The following is a 21,467-nucleotide window of genomic DNA, read 5'->3' as shown; positions in this document are numbered from 1 at the left end:
CTCCCTGAAGAAGTGGCCGTTTTGAAAGTCAAGGCACACGGGAAGTTGGATACAGATGAAGCAAAGGGCAACCATTTGGCTGATCAGGCTGCTAAGCAAGCGGCCAGAGATTTGCAGGAAGTGGATGAAGAAGTGTCCGGACAAGAAGAAGAAGTTCCTATCTTTACCTTGCAAACTCTTCCTACTGATCTGAGAATTTTGCGGGAACAGCAAGCTGCAATTACCCCTGAAGTAATCCAGAAATGGAAGAAGAAAGGAGCTGTCCTAAAGGACGGAATATATTACAGTAGATTTTCTTCTCTGTGAGCTTGTAAAAAAAAAAAAATGATAAGTCTTGAAATATATTTATATTTTTAAACTCCTCTTCCAAGGTTATCTTGGCTCGAATCGCACGCAATAGTGCGTCTTTAAACTGGAATGATTGGAGATTTATTATGATGTCTCTTGGTAGTTGTTTTGGTATAGCATTCGGTTTAAATAATCAATGATATCTTTCTATGTTGGTATTATATTTTGATACTTCTATCTTCAATGCTGACCATTGCTTCTCTAAGAACTCTGGAATTTGTTCTTGGATAATCGTCTCTGGAACATTTCGTATTCTGAGATTATTTCGTCTTGTGCGATCCTCTAAATCTCCTATTTTCCCTTCCATAGTTCTCAATTTTTCATTCAGTTGTTCATTGAGTATCATGTTTAGTTTGTCAACCCCCTTTTTCCTTTTTCTCCCTTTCCCCCCCCCCCCACAATTTCATCTTTTTACTGCCCAAGTTTGCTTCGCTCAGAATTTTTAAACCATGTGGTAGTGTATTTACTTTTTTCCACATTATTGCTCTTCACTCCTCTATCTACTTGTTCTTTTTCTTCTTCACGTTGATCTCCCAAACGATAAAAATTGTTTGAAATATTTGGGAATAACTATTACATCGGAGATAAGTTAATAGAAGCTAATGTTTTACCCTTATTAAAACAAACCAATAAAAACCTACAAGACTGGAGGGGTTTGGGATTCTCGTGGTCGGGTAGAATCAATATATTAAGGGCCGATATCTTACCAAAATGGCTCTATTTATGGAGAATGATCCCACTTAACTGCCCTGAAAACTGGTTATTATTGCTCCACGCCTCTTTTCCAAAATGTGTCTGGGATGGAAAGAAACCTAGAGTCAAAATGAAAAACTTAGCCAGATTAAGACAAGATGGAGGTTTGAGTTGCCCAGACATTCATAAATGTTATCAAGCCAGCAGATTGTTTCACATAATGGTATCACAAAATATATCCGTAGAAAAGGAAAAAAATTGTATTCAATAGAGAAATATGGTACAGGGGTAGAGAACTTATCCTCTCTAATCTGGATATTAGATCTCAACAAAAACGTTATAATGGAGGCAAGATCCAAATGACACGTAATTAGAGATTCAACAACATGGTTGGATATTTTTTAGAAAAAAACATGGATTAAAGAACAAAATAATAGACTCACTACCAATTACAGTGATTAACAATATGCTGGATAATATTAATATCAACTCTTGGAGGAGCAAGGGAATAAATTCATAGACATAATAGAAAATTATAAAATTAAGCCCTTCCAAAAAATAAGAGAAGAATTTGGTATTTTAACCCCTTAAGACCGGAGGGCGTACTATTACGTCCTTTTAAAAGTGGCTCTAAACGCCGCAGGGCGTAATAGTACGCCCTCCGTTTTTTTGTAACTTACCAGGTCGCCGGCGATCCCACGCCGGCGATCGCGGTTGGGGGGACTCCCAGGGAGCCCCCCGCGGCACGTCCTCCCTCTTCAGCACCCCCGGGCCATGTGAGAGTGAGGTCCTTGCGAGGACCTCACAATCACATGGCCGGTATAGCTGGCTGCAGCAATGCCAGCAGGGGGACTAACTGTAATGACAGTTAGTCCCCCTGCTGGCTGGAAATCAAATTAAAATAATTAAAATAAGTGTAAAAAAAAAATATATATATATACTTAGATCATATATATATATATATATATATATATTATATATATGATCTAAGTATATATTTACACATATACATACACACACGTACACTGTATAGGTGTATTTTAATATTAATATATAATTATATATATATTAATATCAAATTACACGTAGACTGATACTGATTAAATATATATATAATTATTGTTATATTTATATATAATATAAAAAAATAAATATGTAAATACGTAATAAAATAAAATATTTAAAAATATATAGATGTGTTTTATTTAGTTCTAACTGTATTGTGATATTAATATATATATATTTATATGAAAATACATGTAGAACAAAATATATATATCTATATACATAAATATATACGTATATATCACTATATATATACCTATATATAAATATAAATATTTAAAAAAAAATTATATATATATATACACACACATATTAATTCTACACATATATTTATGTAATAATTTTACATAATTAGGTATCCTAATTAATTACAATTAGCGGGACCTGCCTGACAACCCATGCCGAAAGTATAGGGAATTTAATTTGCTAGCACTATATTTAACCCTATAACTTTCCAAGACACCATAAAACCTGTACATGGGGGGTACTGTTTTACTCGGGAGACTTCGCTGAACACAAATATTAGTGTTTCAAAACAGTAAAATGTATTACAACGATGATATCGCCAGTAAAAGTGACGTTTTTTGCATTTTTCACGCACAAACAGCACTTACACGGACGATATTATTGCTGCAATACTTTTTACTGTTTTGAAACACAAATATGTGTTCAGCGAAGTCTCCCGAGTACAACAGTACCCCTCATGTACAGGTTTTATGGCGTTTTCAAAAATTACAGCGTCAAATATAAGGCTTGTGTTTCATTTTTTTCACATTAAAATTCGCCAGATTGCTTACGTTGCCTTTATGACCCTATGGTAGCCCAAGAATGAAAATTACCCCTATGATGGCATACTATTTGCAATAGTAGACAACCCAAGGTATTGTGGTATCCAGTCTTTTTTAGTAGCCACTTAGTCACAAACACTGGCCAAAATTGGCGTTTTTTGCATTTTTCACACACAAACAAATACTAACGCTAACTTTGGCCAGTGTTTGTGACCAAATGGCTACTAAAAAACATATTGGCACCCAGTTACGCATTAAAAATACAACGAAAAGGTAGACCATTGAACATCAATGGTTTCAATCCTTGTAATACCTGCAAAGCATGCAAAAATCAAAAATTCATACAAAAGAGAGAATTTACTAGCTTCACAACAGGAGAAAAATTTAAAGTAAAATCCAACATAAATTGCAATACTAAAAACGTAGTGTACATGCTTCAATGCCCATGCGGGAAACAATATGTGGGAAGAACTTGCAGAAAACTTAAAGAAAGAATATTAGAACATCAAAACAATGTAAGAAAAAAATCAATTAAACATATAGTACCTCTGCATTGTAATTCTTGTAACCAATTTGGTGAGCAAAACTTTTCCTTTATGGGCATTGGGCGTGTAGATCCCTATTGGAGGGGAGGAGACCTGACCAAGAAACTCTCGCAAAGAGAAACATTCTGGATAAATAAATTAAAAACACTCCAACCTTGGGGTCTTAATCTAGATATTGATTTGTGGAGTTTTTTTGAGGATTAACTGAGATTACACATGGAATATTTCCATAGAAGCTGCACTTCTCCTTTTCTATTTCATCCTTTTATTTTATTTTTTCATGTATATTTTTTATGCATTTTTTTGTCATACTTTAGATGGGGGTATCAATTGAGAAAGGCCATCAGAAAACCCTTATATAATACAACCTCTTCCACCAAAACAGAAATTAATACCGATATTACCACCAAAAAATTGGGGGCTTATATACGTACAAAAAAAGTCTAAAAATAAATCAAAGGGAATTTCTAAAAAGAGAATTCTATTGATGGAAGAAATTTAAATATTGTGGAGGGTGAGATGAAAGGGGAGAAGTGCTTGGTACATAAGGGTTTCCACCTCACCTAAATCACTTATATATTGTAAGGAAAGTAAGGCAACAGAAAGTTGTCAGTCTGATTTATATGTTTTGTACACATTCTTAGGATGGGGAACAAAATAATTGATATACATGAAGCATCATGTTCTTTAATATAGATTTCCTTCCCCATCTGGAATGTATCTGCTTTAATGTACATACCTGTTTTACTGTATTTAATTTTATTTTGGGATCATACATATACGTATATGACTTATGTATATGATTTATGTATAGTTCATGGTTTACATAGTATATATATATACTCAATTATAATTGATACATTCATTTTTGAGTGGTTTAGAGCAAGATAAATAAGAGTAACACATTGTAGAGCGATCCAGAGTTTTTTAATGCCTTTCCCCCTCATGTGCTCTTATTTGCTTCCATGCCTCCGAGAAAATACTGCATAATTGCCGATCGCCACCCACTTCCGGGTATGTGGAACGCACGCCTGGAACGCATAAGACGTGCGTGATGACAACATCCCGTCAAAACCGGAAGTGCCGCCTGAATAGCGAAACAACACCGGCCGAGAATAATTGAATGATGAATGCCCGGAGGGGATATATAAGAACTTGGGGGGGGGGGGGGGAATGTTTTATATATTTGTCTTTTTGCTGTCATTGATGCACCAAAGTCCCTGAGGAAATCCTATTTTAGGACGAAACGCGTAGGACGCCCAGTGGTGATATGCTGATTGTTTTAAACATACATGTAAGTTATTAAATCTTTTTTACTACACTCTGGAATTGCACCTTATTTTTCCATATATATTTTCTCTTTTGGAGCAAATATCTCTAAACTACTGATGGGAGTGTGAGGATGAACACAGAAAACTTGGAGGAAAAAGATTACACTCAAGGCTTTTTTACATCTGAAAATTTGTGAGTGGCCAATTGTTTACTATATATCCTCATTTACTCCCACACAGTTAAACGCTATGTTTTCCCATTTTATCTGTGTTTAGCAGATAATCCCCTACTCTATTTTGTATGTATGCTGAAGACAAGAGGAAGTCTTTGGGGATCCTTTCCGGAAACTTCACCTTATACAGGGAAGCTCCATTTTTTTTGTATACCATCACTGTTTTCACTGGGGTTGTGTTCACATATTTTGTTTGTATATATGGCTACTAAAAAAGACTGGACATACCCCATTTGCAATACCTTGGGTCGTCTACTATTGCAAATGGTATGCCATTATGGGTGTAAATGTATTTCCTGGGCTACTATACAGTCTCAAAGGCAACGTAACCAATCTGGCGAATTTCAATTTCAAATGTAACATGTTATATTTGACCCTGTAACTTCCCAAAACACCATAAAACCTGTACATAGGGGGTACTGTTTTACACGTGAGACTTTGCTGAATACAAATATGTGTATTTTATTGCAGTAAAAGCAAACAGTATTATGACATTCACAGTTAAAATGTAATGTAGAACTAATAAAATAAAAAATAAACATATTTTCTCCCATGTTTTTCATATTAAATTATGTTTCATAGCTAAATATTTGATATTAAATGAAAGCCCTGTTTCCCCTGAATAAAATGATATATAATAAGGGGGGGTGCATTTAATATGAAAGAGGTGAATTACGGTTGGACAGACATATAGCGCAAATGCCAGGTTTTGTTTACGTTTTGTTTCGTTCACAACGTGTACATTTGGCTCAGTCCTTAAGGGGTTAATGAAGGATAACTTTAATTATCTAAGTTGTCGAACAAAAAAAAAAAATAAAAAAAAAAATAATATGCTGTCTAAATGTGTTAAAGTTACATATAAGCTTGTACATGATGAACTTTCTGGCGCAATTGAAAAGTGGGAAAAAGATCTTCACACACAGAGGAGAAAAGTTGGAACGGTTCTTTCAATAAAATATATAAACATGTCCATTGCTTAAATTTGACAGACTTGCAGTTTAAACTTTCAAATAGATGGTACTTAACACCGAATCTTTTAAATAAAATATATCCAAATACATGCGACCAATGTTGGCGGTGCAATACTGAAAAGGGTACTCTACTACACATATGGTGGTACTGCCAATCTATATAAAAAAGTGGAAGTGGAAAAAAGTATTAACCCCATCCATACGAGAAGTGATAATACAAGTAATTTGGCAAGCGAAAATGGAAAGAGGTATTTTGGTGAGCTTAAAAAAAACGTCTCACACAAATAGAATATTGTGACAACTGGATAGATAAATTAGAACGTTTTTTAAAAACACCATAAAGGGCCTCTCAAATAGAGAAATTGACTGGAACTGGGAAAAGGATAAGAGGAAAGGTATACGTAATGTGTTGGTATTAAGATAGGAACATATGGGTTAATCGGGCTTATAATAAAAACTTGATAGAATAGCGGACGACAGTAGTTTGACTAAAGAGACTAAGGGTCTCTCTCTCGGTCCACAAATAAATATTACGTACATTAGATAAGCGAGTTTTAGTAGTGTCAAGAAATTGATAATTAGGATAGGGATGGGGAGGGGGAGGGTGTGGGAGGAAATAGGGTAATATAGGAAGTAAAAGGATTATCCCAATGGTTTATTTTTTTCTTCTCTCCTTCTGTGGGAGATATATATTCGATTTATAAAAAACAGTACATACAGAAATAACACCACAAAATAATAAAGTAATAAAAAGGGGAGCAGCTCCACACCCACTCTAGCGACTTGATGAGTTATACACTCAGAAATAGAAAATAGGGTGTGTGCGCTTATAAATATAAATCTAAATAAATATAAAATAATCAAAAATCTTTTATTGATTATCACAAATATAAAAAAATAATAAGCGGGGGGCTGATTCCAATCACCACTGTTGAATCTAAACGGGCAAATAAATACAAATGTATCACAAAAAGTAACAAAATATATGTAACACTAGATGTATCCACTGGCTAACTTCACTAAATAGCCGTTAAAGGTGGACCGACCTAAATATAAAAAATATATAAAGGATCAATGACTAAGTGGAGAGAGAGTGGATACAACAAAAAAACAAAATAAAACACAAAAAAATAAAAATACCAATGTATGCAAGAATAGTAATAATAATATATAAAAATATACCTGACCTCGGTGTGGGCCCCCACCAGAGGTAAATATAACCAGAAGGAAAAAATTACTATAAAGCAAAAAATGGATAATAAATAAAATAAAGTAAAAAACCAGCAAACGTCTGGAAGACCTACCTGGGTCGGCAGAATAAAAATGCTATCGGGCGGATCCAAAAGGCAACCAGATGAACCCCGTCAAAGGGACTCCAACTCCCTCACACCGCTATATATATATATATATATTTTCGATGTTATATGAACAGGAGCAATATTGTATTAATGGATGATAGCGAGACCTTTAAGCTGCATACACTTTGCAATAGTTTTAATAGCTATGCAGTGTTAAGGTACCTATCTGAAATATTCGGTCTAAAATTACTTAGCAGTTCTGGATCTTTATCTGGTTTTGGAATTGGAACGATATTTGCGCTCAATAACTCTCCAGGGCATCTTCCTGTATTCATAATATAGTTAAAAACATTTACAAGTTCTTTTAATTGATTTCATAATTTTATAAAATTTATTTGTAAAGCCATCTGGACCAGGGACAGTTCTTTCTTTAAGTTTATCTATTGCAAGCACTGGGTATAGGCCAAGCGGACGCCCCCTGCCTCGTGGGCACCCCCGCTAGATAGTGTAACCTTGACGCAACCTCCTAACTACGGCCCTTAGCCATAAGAGTCCCACTAGCACAATAGGAGGGAAGAAGTACTAAAAAAAAATTTAAATAAATAAAAATAAATAATAACAAAAGGCCCTATGCCTGCCCCGATCCCCCCTTCCTCATGACTATAGCATGTGGAACCTATCGACCAAGGTTGTATCTGAAATAAATGAGAGTCTCGACAGGGTGCTTGGCAGCTGGGCCTCTACACCGCTTGAGGCAACCCTCAGTGTGGTGGATGCACACCCCCATAGCTCCTGGCGACTGGTAAGAACCGGAATTGTTATATTGTTGTATCGACCCACTACAAAGGGGGTTGTATTGTAGAATTGTTAACGAAAAGCACACACACAAAAAAAAAGAATACTAAATTGTATATTGCTTTCTCCTAGGTAGCAGACAACCTATCGTCTACTACCCCTTCTCTTATTCTTTCTTCCTCCTACTATTCTCTTATCTTTCCGCTCCCCTAATCCCTCCCCCAACCCCTCCCCCCCACCATCTCCCCAGCGGAGGAGCTACAACACCATAGAAGAAACGGACGACACAGACGCTGATAGACGAGCCTCAGACCTACAGTAAGCAACCAAACACAGCGTGAGTACACTTTCACGACAGTACACTTTCACGACACGCATTAACAAAACAGACTTAAAACTGACCTCATTAAATGTTAATGGACTTAACGCCCCCAACAAACGCAGGCTACTTCTCAGGGAACTACACAGGCAACAAGCAGACATTGCATTCATACAGGAATCCCACATACCACGCTCATCTAAGATGCAACTAACAAACCACCTCTTCACGAAAGCATACGCCTCTAGAGCACCATATAAAAAAATGGGGTGGAGATCCTGATACATAAAAGATGCCCCATACAGATTACGGGAACACATACAGACAATGAAGGCCGGTTCGTGGTACTCTCAGGCACGTTGCACGCTAACACTTACCACCTTTTAAAATGTGTACGCCCCGAACACCCCAACCCCACAGTTCTGGACGAACCTAGAAAATCTGATTGGGGACCTCCCAAGAGGGATACTCCTTCTAGGAGGGCACCTCAATGCTACGCCCTGCCCCGCCTCTGACCGCAGTGGGGGAATACACCTTCCCCGCTTGCACAATAGAGGAGCACAAGATAAACTCCTACACAAATTCATCCAGAGCACGGGCCTGCTGGATCCCTGGAGGCTCCAGCATCCAGGGGAACGGGACTACACATTCTTCTCTGCGGCACACACCACTTATTCACGCATAATCCTATTCCTCACAAACAAACTTGGCATGCATTGGCTCAAAACCACCGTGATTAACCCCATATCATGGTCTGACCATGCAGACATTGCAATAACCTTAAAAACCCCAAGCAACCACACACCCTGGAAATGGAGACTGAATGCCTCCCTCCTCCGAGACCCACACATAAAGGAGGACCTCCAAAAAGAAATCGAGCACTATTTCCAAACTAATGACACTCCAGATGTATCCCCAACCACTCTATGGGCGGCCCATAAAACAGTAATGCGTGGACTCCTCATAAAGATAGCGACACGACAAAAACAAAACAAACATGAAAGGCTTGCAGACCTGCAAAAACAACTACGCAAAATAGAACTACAACATAAACAAACGGCCACGACTAGAGAATTAACAGACACAAGAAGATCTCTCAGAGAACTCATGACAGATGTTACTAAAGACCTCATCAGAACTAAAAGACTTTACTACGAAAAGTCCAATAAAATGGACACCCTCCTCGCGAGAGCCCTTAGACCCAGAACCACCAACACCTCAATAACAGCCATAAGAAACAACCGCGGACAGGTCCTCACAACCCCTAAAGACATAAATGACGAATTCACAAACTATTTCATGTCCATATATAACCACTCCCCCACACTAGCAGGAGACAACGCAACATATGCGGCAGCGGTGGCATCCTTTCTAGACGAAACTCAGCTCCCCAAACTGGGGGCAGACCTAATGGCACCCTTAGGGGACCCTATAGTCGCTGAAGAAGTAGAAAGAGCGATAGCAGGGCTCAAAGGGAACGAGGCCCTGGGCCCTGACTGTTTCGACTGCGCCTATTACAAGGCCTTCAAAGACGAACTCACACCCCACTTAACCAACATGTACACACACTGGACGGAAGGAGAGGCCCCCAACCCAGACCGCGAATATCACACTCATCCCCAAGCCAGGGAGGGATGCCACACAAGTGGCCAATTACCGTCCCATCTCTCTCATAAACTTTGACGTGAAAGTCTATGCCAAGGTGCTTGCAAATCGACTGAACCCCCTCCTTACCAAATACATACACGTTGACCAGGTGGGCTTTGTTCCCACCAGACAGTTATACGAAAACACGAGGAGAGCTACCGACCTCATGTGGTGGGCTGGGAGAACCCGAACGCCTTCTCTGATCCTTTCTCTGGATGCAGAGAAGGCGTTTGACAGAATCCAATGGCACTACATGTTCGCTGTATTACGTAAGCTACAAATGCCAGACTTTTGCATAACGGCAGTGAAAGCCCTGTACTTCAACCCCAGAGCGCAAACTCTTATCCAAGGTGCTCCAGTGCGCCCATTTGCCCTGACGAATGGAACACGCCAGGGTTGTCCCCTCTCGCCCCTCCCGTTCATATTAGCCCTCTAACCACTACTACAACACGTAAGATCCCACCCTCAAATAAAGGGCATGACAATAGCGCAGACAGAATTTGTAGTCTCCGCCTATGCGGATGACATACTGCTCACCCTCACCGACCAAACGCACTCAGTACCGAACCTCCTCACCCTCCTGGACATGTACCAACAGGTTTCCGGTTATAAGATCAACCTGGACAAATCAATGGGCATGCCGATAGGACTGACGGAGACAGAGGTGACTTGGTTAACACTGACCACAAAAGTACACAAGCTCCTGACCCATCAAGTACCTAGGTGTAAAACTGACTGCCAACCCCAATGACCTCTATGCAGAAAACCATCAGCGACTTATGACCACCCTCGTGAAGGATCTAGATAAATGGCACGAAAACCCCATCTCGTGGATAGGGAGACTACATAGCGTTAAGATGAACCTCCTCCCTCGCCTCCTGTTCCTTTTCCAAGCACTACCAATCAAAGTCACTAAGGGAGATCTAAAAACATTGCAAACGACCATAGACAGTTTTATCTGGGCGCGCAAGAAGCATAGGATAGCCAGACCGACATTATATACACCAAAGAGCAGGGGGGGGGGGGGGATTGGGGCTTCCCAACCTCTACCTTTATTACCTCTCAGCACAGCTCGCACAAATAATTGAATGGCACTCGCCACCAGACGCACATAGATGGGTAGACTTAGAGACCCTGCTAATGAGTACCGACCTTCCGCAGTTCTGGATATGGGTACCACGGCCCGACAGACCAGAGCTCCACACGAGCTGCCCGGCCATCCTGAACTCGATCAGGATCTGGGACTCAACAGCACATAAATATGCCCTAACACACCAAATTTCACCCCTGACCCCATACCTCCGTAATAACGCATTCCCACCGGGACTAATAGCAAGTGATTTCCGTAACATTGAAAGTACGGACATACAGCGCTACCACCAACTCTATCAGGGGAACAACGTCAAAACATTTGACGACCTCAAATCATTAGCCCCACTGACCACGAAAGACTACTTTTGTTATATGCAACTACGGGACAACCGCAAGTACGCAAAGCCGCCAAGGCCAGATGCACCTTCTACGAAAGATTATGCACAGTGGAGGGACCACGTACCGGCCTCATCACCCTCCTATATACACAATTAAGCGCACCGACAAAAGACACACATACACCCACATATGTGGCACATTGGAAGGGAATGGCAAGACATATGGGAGGCAGCAGCAAAGGTCTCCATTGGTGTTTTACACCAGGAACAATGCTACAAAACTAATGAGGTGGTACACTACACCAGTCAAACTCTGCAGGATGGGTAAAACAACTACAGACGTGCTGGAGGGGGTGCGGGGACAGGGGGACATACTTCCACATGTGGTGGACATGCCCAAAAGCGAGCACTTTCTGGAGTGAGATTGCCAAACTTCAAAAAGAAGTGCTACACAAACACGTCCAACAGGACCCAGGAGCATTCCTTATTGCAAAACCATTAGATGCCATGACACACAGGGAACAAAAACTCTTCAACAAAATAAATTTAGCTGCCAGACGAGCCATGGCACAGACATGGTTGCACACCGACCTACCCCCAATGGACAGAGTGATTAGTAACAAAAGAAGCCCAACTCATGGACAAACTCACAGCTCAACTCAGAGACACCTATCCCTTATTTCTCAAAACCTGGGAAGACTACTCTAACCACTAAACGACAAACTTACACACACAAACTGAAGAGCTTTACATGCATACAGAGACAGATAGCAGTAACTCCAACTGCCGACAGCAGACCCACCCCTCCCCCTCCTATCGTACCTTTCCCCACCCCTCCCCTCTCTCTCTTTCTTACCTCTCACCCCCCTATATTTCTTTTCATGTCATAAAAAGAAAATTCGTGCCTCAACTTCAGCACCTCCGACCGAGGCATAGGTACAGAATGCCAAAATACGGATAAGCAGCAACCCTACGTTACCATGCTACGATGCTATAACTATGTACTAGCGACAGCACTACCAAAGCTAACCTGAAGAACCGAATGTACATATCTTGTAAAGTACCTCTAACAGTTATCTGTGAATAACCATCTTGATATACCGTATATACTCGAGTATAAGCCGAGTTTTTCAGCCCATTTTTTGGGCTGAAAAACCCCAACTCGGCTTATACTCGAGTCAAGGTCTGTATTATGGCAATTTGCATTGCCATAATACAGACCGGGGGAGAGGGGGGCTGGCAGAGCTGTACTTACCTGTTCTGCAGCTCCTGTCAGCTCTCTCCTCCTCCGCGCCGTCCGTTCAGCACCTCGGTCAGCTCCCAGTGTAAGTCTCGCGAGAGCCGCGGCTCTCGCGAGACTTACACTGGGAGCTGACAGAGGGAGCTGCACGGACGGCGCAGAGGAGGAGAGAGCTGACAGGAGCTGCAGAACAGGTAAGTACAGCTCTGCCAGCCCCCCTCTCCCCCCCACTGAACTGCCACTGGACCACCAGGGAAGGAGAGCCCCCCTCCCTGCCATGTATCAAGCAGGGAGGGGGGACGAAAAAAAAATAAAATAAGAAATAATAATAATAAAAAAAAATAATAATAATAAAAAAATAAATTAAAAAAAAGGGGGTATAAGGACCACTGTGGGAGGGGGGGGGGGGTATAAGGACCACTATGGTAGGGAGGGGGTGGGATAAGGACCACTATGGGAGGGAGGGGGGGTATAAGGACCACTATTGGAGGGAGGGGGGGGGATAAGGACCACTATTGGAGGGAGGGGGGGGATAAGGACCACTATAGGAGGGAGGGGGGGGATAAGGACCACTATGGGAGGGAGGGGGGGGATAAGGACCACTATACCACTATGGAAGGGAGGGGGGGGATAAGGACCACTATCGGAGGGAGGGGGTGGGATAAGGACCACTATGGGAGGGAGGGGGGGAGAAAAGGAACACTATGGGAGGGAGGGGGGGATAAGGACCACTATGGGAGGAAGGGAGGGGGGGGATAAGGACCACTATGGGAGGGAGGGGGATAAGGACCACTATGGGAGGGAGGGGGATAAGGACCACTATGGGAGGGAGGGGGGGGATAAGGACCACTAGGGGAGGGAGGGGGGATAAGGACCACTAGGGAAGGGGAGGGGGAAGTAAGGACCACTAGGGGAGGGGAGGGGGAAGTAAGGACCACTAGGGGAGGGGTGAGTCAGGACCACTGGGGGAGGGGGGTGAAGGAACACGGGGGTGGGGAGGTAAGGACCACTGAGGGAGGAGGAGGGGAGGTCAGGACATATGGGGGGGGCAAATATCCTTGCACCGGCCCTGCACACACTGCATTCATACACACTCTGCACTCATACACACACACTGCATTCATACACACACACACTGCATTCATACACACACACACTGCATTCACACACACACACACGCTGCACTCATACACACACACGCTGCACTCATACGCACACACTGCATTCATTATACACACACTGTAAATAAATATTCAATTAATATATTTTTTTTAGGATCTAATTTTATTTAGAAATTTACCAGTAGCTGCTGCATTTCCCACCCTAGTCTTATACTCGAGTCAATAAGTTTTCCCAGTTTTTTGGGGAAAAATTAGGGGCCTCGGCTTATATTCGGGTCGGCTTATACTCGAGTATATACGGTATGTGTATAACAAACTTGAAATGCCTTCCTGTATGATTGACGTGATCAGTACAATGCTTTCTTCTGTACCAAATATGTGCATGACTTGACAAATAAAGAATTGAAAAGAAAAAAGTTTATCTATTGCTTTAATAACTTGTTTCTGATATGGGTTGGTTTATTCTATTTGGTCGGGTAGAATTTTGGGAATTTTTATATTTTCAATGAATATTTTGATTTCTTAATCATTACCAAATAAATGCTGTGGTAGATTATTTAGATCTCTATAAAATTTTATAAAAGTGCTCCACCTATTTGTTCTGGGGCCATTATGTATGTATCTTTATCCCTAATTCTAGATATCACTCTTATTTTTTTCCTTTTTCAACTTACTAGTCATAAGCGCTTCAAGTCTATTGTCTTTTTGGTACCATTTAGATTGAAAAAAATGTTTTCTAAAGTTTTTGCTATTTAATTGGATAACTGTACATTTATGTTCTGTTCTATTTCTGATATTTTCTTTGCTTTTTCTGTAGTTGTTATTTTATTCTGTTTCTTATATTCATTTAGCACTATATATAGCTCAGAGTGGGGGTCCTTGTTTCTTTTTCATTCTAGCTGCCATCCCCATCAAGTGGCCTCTAATTACGCTTTTGTAAGCGCACCATACTACAGTATCTGATGTCCCCTTATTATTGTCACCAAAAAAAAGTTTGGTTATTTTTTTTTTATCTGTTCAATATTAAAATTTTTGTCTAATATATAATCGTTCAATCGCCAGTCTTTACGAAACTTATCAAAAGAGTCTTTGTAATCCAATATGATTGGGTTATGGTCTAACCATGTTATATATCCTGTATTACATTCTTTTTAACCCCTTAAGGACACATGACATGTCTGACATGTCATGATTCCCTTTTATTCCAGAGGTTTGGTCCTTAAGGGGTTAACAAGGTACAGCATGGCCACATCCCCCAAAATAAGGTTGATTCTGGAGTAGGAATTGAATGTTTTTGTAAAACGTGACGTCCAACTCCAAGGAATGAAACGTTCTCCATTTGTCCCTAACTTTATATTGATCTATCAAATTTTGTAGTCTATCTGAAGATTCTTTATTGATCTTTTTTCCCCATTATAGTTCTTCCGGTCTTTAACCCCTTAAGGATCAAACTTCTGGAATAAAAGGGAATCATGACATGTTACATGTCATGTGTCCTTAAGGGGTTAAAAGGGTCTATTACACAGTTGAAAATCGGCCATCATTAATAGTTTGATTTGATCAATTTTCTTCAGAATCTTTGTTATGAATTTTATGGTAGACTTATTAGGTGCATATATATATTAGCTAGTGTAAAGAGTTTGTTTATTTCGCACACCAGGATAATACATCTTCCTTCTTTATCAAGATAGTGGTATTTAATAGTTATCGATATATTTTAAGAGAACATAAAGGCCACCCCACCCCCCTTTTTTTTCTTCCAGAGCTGCGCTTATAGTAAGCGGATAATTAACAGATCTTATATTAATTTTATCGCTTTTTAACCAATGTGTTTCTTGTAATGCACAAACTTGTATTTGGTTTTTCAAAAAATCCAGAATTAGAGATTTTTTTTAAAAATGGGTTAATCCCATGGGCATTCAGTAAAGCCAACTTAATTTAACAGGATCTGACAGCTCAAAGGGCTCTCTCTCCAATTTGTGCATCAAGGCTATCATAACATAGGGTATATGTTATAAAAAAAAAAAAAAAGAAAAGTTAAAATGACACACAGACAGGCTGGTCCTAAACAAAGGAATCAGCCTAAGATACAACTTGTGTATGGCACAAACTCCCTGCCATACTTTATCTCGAGCAATATCCCCCATTGCTCAGATAATGAACCCACATGACTTGTGGGTAAGCATGCTGGGTTAAAAACGCTCAAGTCAATACCTAAACATCTAATGGGTATCACACTGAACAAACAAGCAGAAAAAATAAAATCAATCGAGGAAAAAAGGGATGAAATAAAATTCATTCCAATCTATAATCGTTTATAGGTCTAAATGACCCCCTATATTTATTTAAATAAATCATAACAATGATTAAATAGTTTACCATTAGTGTCAGTAATACAGGGTTATATTCCTGAGACTACATTGCTCCTTTAACTTGACAGGGTTCTCTTTCTTTCCTAAGGATCCTGAAAGTTATCAGGAATTGGAGAATCCAGCTAATCATCATACGGATGTCTTCCTTACTGAAAATTAAGTGAAATGAAGATAGGCCAGTAAAAGCACAGATAATGCATTCCTTCTTCCTTACAGAATTTATGGTGGTTCTCATTTTAGACCTATCCTGGCTGCCCAGATCTTGTGGTTTGGCTTGTTGTAGATTATAAAAACTCTGTACACAATCCTTGTACTTTTTTTTCCCCCACCATCTTAAAGTTTAGTACTGTAGTACTGAGCACCACAGATTACCCATTCAAAACCAAAATTTTTGTAAGACACAGCAGGCATATTTAAAATACCAGTTAAGTATTTAGAAACAGTTTTATTAAGTCAGAATACGGTTTAAGGCACAGTAACACAGTTATTTTTCAAGTAAGATTCCTTCAAAAATTTAAATGTCATTGTTTTTCTAAAGACAAACTAACAACACACATGATTAAACAGTTTAAACACGCTTGTCTTTGGAAAAGAGGGTTTACAATTTTGGTTTAAACAAAGTTATCTAAAACGTAAAATAAAATTTTCTTTGTTGAATATAGTGCAAATAGTAGTACAGATGGGTTGGTATATCACTTGTGTGATAAAATATATTTGGAAAAACAAAATTACACAAAAACAAATTTTACTGACAAACCAACTTTTTTCATACGTCACCCAACAAAACAAAAAATTCACACAAAACAAATAAAAAAAGAAATCTGAGAATTATATTTGCACTATTCCTAAAACCATGCCTAAACTAACTGCTGGGAGGAACAATGTGCACATCATGCATTTTGTATTTACAAGTTTGTATAAAAATAATTTAATGGATCACTACATTATTTAAAATATTTAATTAATGAAATAATCATTAACTATAGTGAAGTTGAAAAAAAAAAAAAAATTAAGATGGAGCTTCCACCATCACGTTCTATCAATTATTCTGTCTTGCCAGCTTTGGTCTATGGAGAGTCCCGCTGTCTTGCCGGATCCTCTGAACTAAAAGATCTGTTCTATACGCTCGCGTAGGGACGCTGGCAAATGAAGCACAAGTTGCTGAACACAGAAGATGGTAGCACCAGTGAAGGAACGCTTTGGGTAGGTAACTTTAATTGTAAAGAACACAATTTGATTAAGAGAAACGCAAATACTGATGATATATTTAGTAAGATGAATATGAGTTTACAGTTCTATGTAATTTAAAGTTAAAAAAAAATACAGATTGCAAGAACAAGAATTTTCACAGTTAACCTGTTGCCTTTCCAGCTTCCAAAGTTATTCACTAATCTCAGAATTGAAGCTTCAAAAAAAATTGAATTGCACATTAAGGCCCAAATAGCAGATTTGAAAGAAGCTTCTAAAATTGTCAGTTTTCCTCCATTCTTTGACCATTTGTTGTTACTTTACAATTCGGAGCTTAGTGAATAACAGTCAGTTTCAGTTATGGGCTCTGATCACAGTCTCTAAAGTGCATATGTCATGGGTGCAACGAGGGGACTTTGTTTACCATTAACGTTCGCAGTGTGCTAGCTGACAGTCAAAATAGAACCAGCTACAGTTTAGAACTATCAGTAATATATAGATTACATGGCTAAGGATCTTTTCTACGTGGTGAGTGATATCTCTTCTTCTGAAAACAGTAATTTGAGCACAATGCAGCTTTTTTTCCCAAAAAGCCTCACATATGCAAGCTAAAAAAGCCTTCACGAAACAAAAATCATCATTTAAGTTTTTTTATGCTTAATTTAATATATGGCAGTAATTACAATATCTCTCTCAAACATTACAATCAGCAGGTTCTCCGTTATATGTTCTACTAACTGAGGGGTTCTGAGAGGAGAACCTCAAGACAGGTCTAGTTAAAGGGGTACTCCAGACCCCTATAGCACTTTAGTTTGCTGAAAATCTTTGTGTGTGAAGAGTGTGTCCTCTTTCTCCCCTCTTCTCCCCCCCCTCCCCCTTTTGCAAAAGTGCACATTTCAATAGAAATTAACATTTTTATAAATTAACCTGGCTTTTCAAGCAGACAACAGATAAAGTTACTTCCTGGTTTAGGTAGCTCAGTGGAGCTTCTCAGGTGTGAATCAATGCAGGTGGTCTTTTTTTCCCTTTTTCATTACTTTTGCAACATTTCAACATTCAATTTTTCTTTTGTTACAGATTCCTTGTGTTTTCTTTTTTTTATAGCACATTCAGTTAATTAATATTTATGCATTCGTTTTGCATCAAAAGAGTATTCTATTTTCTGGGGTTCTCTTACCGCTTCTATTTTGGTGTACAAAACAAGGCAGAACATGCCCAGAATATTTGCACACACTAAAAAAATATATATATATACACAAAATGTAAAATGGCAACATATTTTAGAATATGTTTAAGATAAAAAGGAACAGATTATGAACACTGTAAAAGTGTAAATTACCCTAACTGACTTTGAAGATTATAAAATTTAGAAACTCTGCTTGCACATATTATATATAAATTCAAGCATTTAATTGCTTGATACTCCTACATTAAAGCAATACTAAAAAAAAATAATAAAATAAAACAATAATAAAAAAAATATATATTTCTACAAGTTGGAGCACTCCTGTTTAGTTTAGATCATTCCCCCATTTCAATACAGAAAGTATTAAAACTTGCAATTAAATTCACCTTTACTGCAGGGCAGGGATCTGGCTCCTAGTCTGTCAGCTCTGATCTACCTCCTGTGGAATCATCACTACTGATGTCATGTCCAATAAAAGGCATCTCATATACAGCACATGTGCAGCAATAGCCAATCTGTCAGCCATGTATATTCTATGACAAGTGGACACCAGACACTATAACCACTTCAATGCAGTTAAGTAGTTACAATGCCTACAGTGTGCCTCTAAGCACAGAAAGCAAAGAAGGGAGAATGAGCAGGACACTTGGTGTGAAACGCGTAGATATTCTTGCCTATCCAAGTCAAGGATTCTCTAGATGCAATGTACATCAGAATGGGCATTCAGTTCACACATCTCATAAATCCACAAACTGAATTTCCACTATGTTAAGTAAAATACAAATAAACAGGCCTTATCACTAGAGTTGGACAGGTCAACATTATTAAAACATAGGAAAATAGAGGGATCAATGCTGTTCATATTGCAGCTTTTGTACAACGATGACAAAGTTACAAAACTGCCAAGCACAACAACATTCTAAACACTGAACTGACACTTGAAGAACCTAAAGCAGAACACAATTTACACATCACAAAAACGGACAAGTCACCAAAACAACTACAGCTTATAGTAGTTGTTCTGGTGTCTACAGCAAAAAGCCTGCAGAAACGGACTATAAACACTGCCTTTTCCTGGGGCAGTGCTGCATGTTCTGAGTCTCCACTCTGCATGGAAACACTGAACTTTGCCCATAGAGATGCATTGATTCAGTAGATGCTGATTGGGCAGGTCAGCGTTTGGCCCTGCCTGCTTGACGATCTCACTCAATCCAATGCTTTATCAATGGGAAATAATAAATCCTAAAGATATGAGAAAGAGGCAGATCGGTGGCAGGGACAGAGCTGGTACATTTTAACCCCATTCTAAGTGGCCCCAAGTCACCTAAATGGTGGTTTTAACACTATAAGGTCAGGAATACAGGTTTGTGTTCCTGACTCTATACGGTTCCTTTTAAGTCTGACTTTCACTCGCCAATTACAGTGAAATGCAAGATGCATATATGTCATAAAAAACAAAACACACATACTGCTGAAATGCACTTTGTCTGCCACTTCAGGATGATGTGATTTGCAATGAATTCAGCATTTAGCGCAATAACAAACATTTCGTTGCCAATTAGAATTAATGTTTTAAAAAAAAAAAAAAAAAAAAAAAAAAGAGGCTTGACCTTTTCAAAAGCCAACACCAATTAATAATTCGGGCAAGTGAGTTACTTCAAGAAGGAGAAAAAATATGTTTAAGGTTGGAATCATAGATGCAGTTCATTTGGCTATAATCCATTCTAACTACATTATTACCTTCAAGAAAAACTAGGGTCAAAATTATATAAAGAAGCAGAAGCATCTACTATAAAAGGTGTTTTTGTAGACATTAACTAAATACGGGGGAAAAAAAACTGAAAAAGCAAAATGAGATTTTAGTTACCGTATATACTCGAGTATAAGACGAGTTTTTCAGCACATTTTTTGTGCTGAAAAACTCCCACTCGTCTTATACTCGAGTGAGTGTCTGTATTATGGCAATTTTCATTGCCATAATACAGACTGGGGAGAGAGGGGGCTGGCAGAGCTGTAACTTACCTTCACAGCAGCTCCTGTCAGCTCCCTTCTCTCTCCTCCGTCCGTGCAGCTCCCAGGTCAGCTTCCTCTGCAACTCTCGCGAGAGCCGCGGGGTCAGAGCGTTGCCACGGTTTACCGTGGCAACGCTCCGAGCGGCCGCAAGAGTTGCAGAGGAAGCTGACCTGGGAGCTGCACGGACGGAGGAGAGAGAAGGGAGCTGACAGGAGCTGCTGTGAAGGTAAGTTACAGCTTCCTGCCAGCCCCCCTCCTACAGCCCATTCACTGGACCACCAGGGAGTGAGAGCCCCCCTCCCTGGCCAGCTAACAGGCAGGGAGGGGGGACAAAAAATAAAAATATTAATAAAACAAATAATAAGAAAAAAAAATATTAAAATAATAAAAAAAATAATACAATTAATAATAAAATAAAAAAATAATTACCTAAAAAAAATAACAAAAAAAAATATGAAGATAATAATTAAATAATAAATAAAATGCCCAACCCCCACCAATGCTCTGCACACACACACACACACACTGCACTCACACATACACACACTGCACTGCATTCATTATATACACACTGCACTGCATTCATTATACACACACTGCATACACACTGCACTGCATTCATTATACACACACTGCACTCATACACACACTGCACTCATCATTCATTATATACACACTGCACTCATATACACACACTGCACTGCATTCATTATACACACTCATATACACTGCACTCATATACACACACTACACTCCATTCATTATATACACACTGCACTCATACATACACACTGCACTAATACATACACTGCACTGCATTCATTATACACACACTGCACTCCATTCATTATATACACACTGCATTCATACACACTGCACTCATACACACACACTGCACTCCATTCATTATATACACACTGCATTCATACACACTGCACTCATAC

Source organism: Pelobates fuscus, chromosome 2 (assembly GCF_036172605.1).
Source record: "Pelobates fuscus isolate aPelFus1 chromosome 2, aPelFus1.pri, whole genome shotgun sequence".
Taxonomy (NCBI): Eukaryota; Metazoa; Chordata; class Amphibia; order Anura; family Pelobatidae; genus Pelobates; species Pelobates fuscus.
This window is presented reverse-complemented; position numbering follows the sequence as displayed.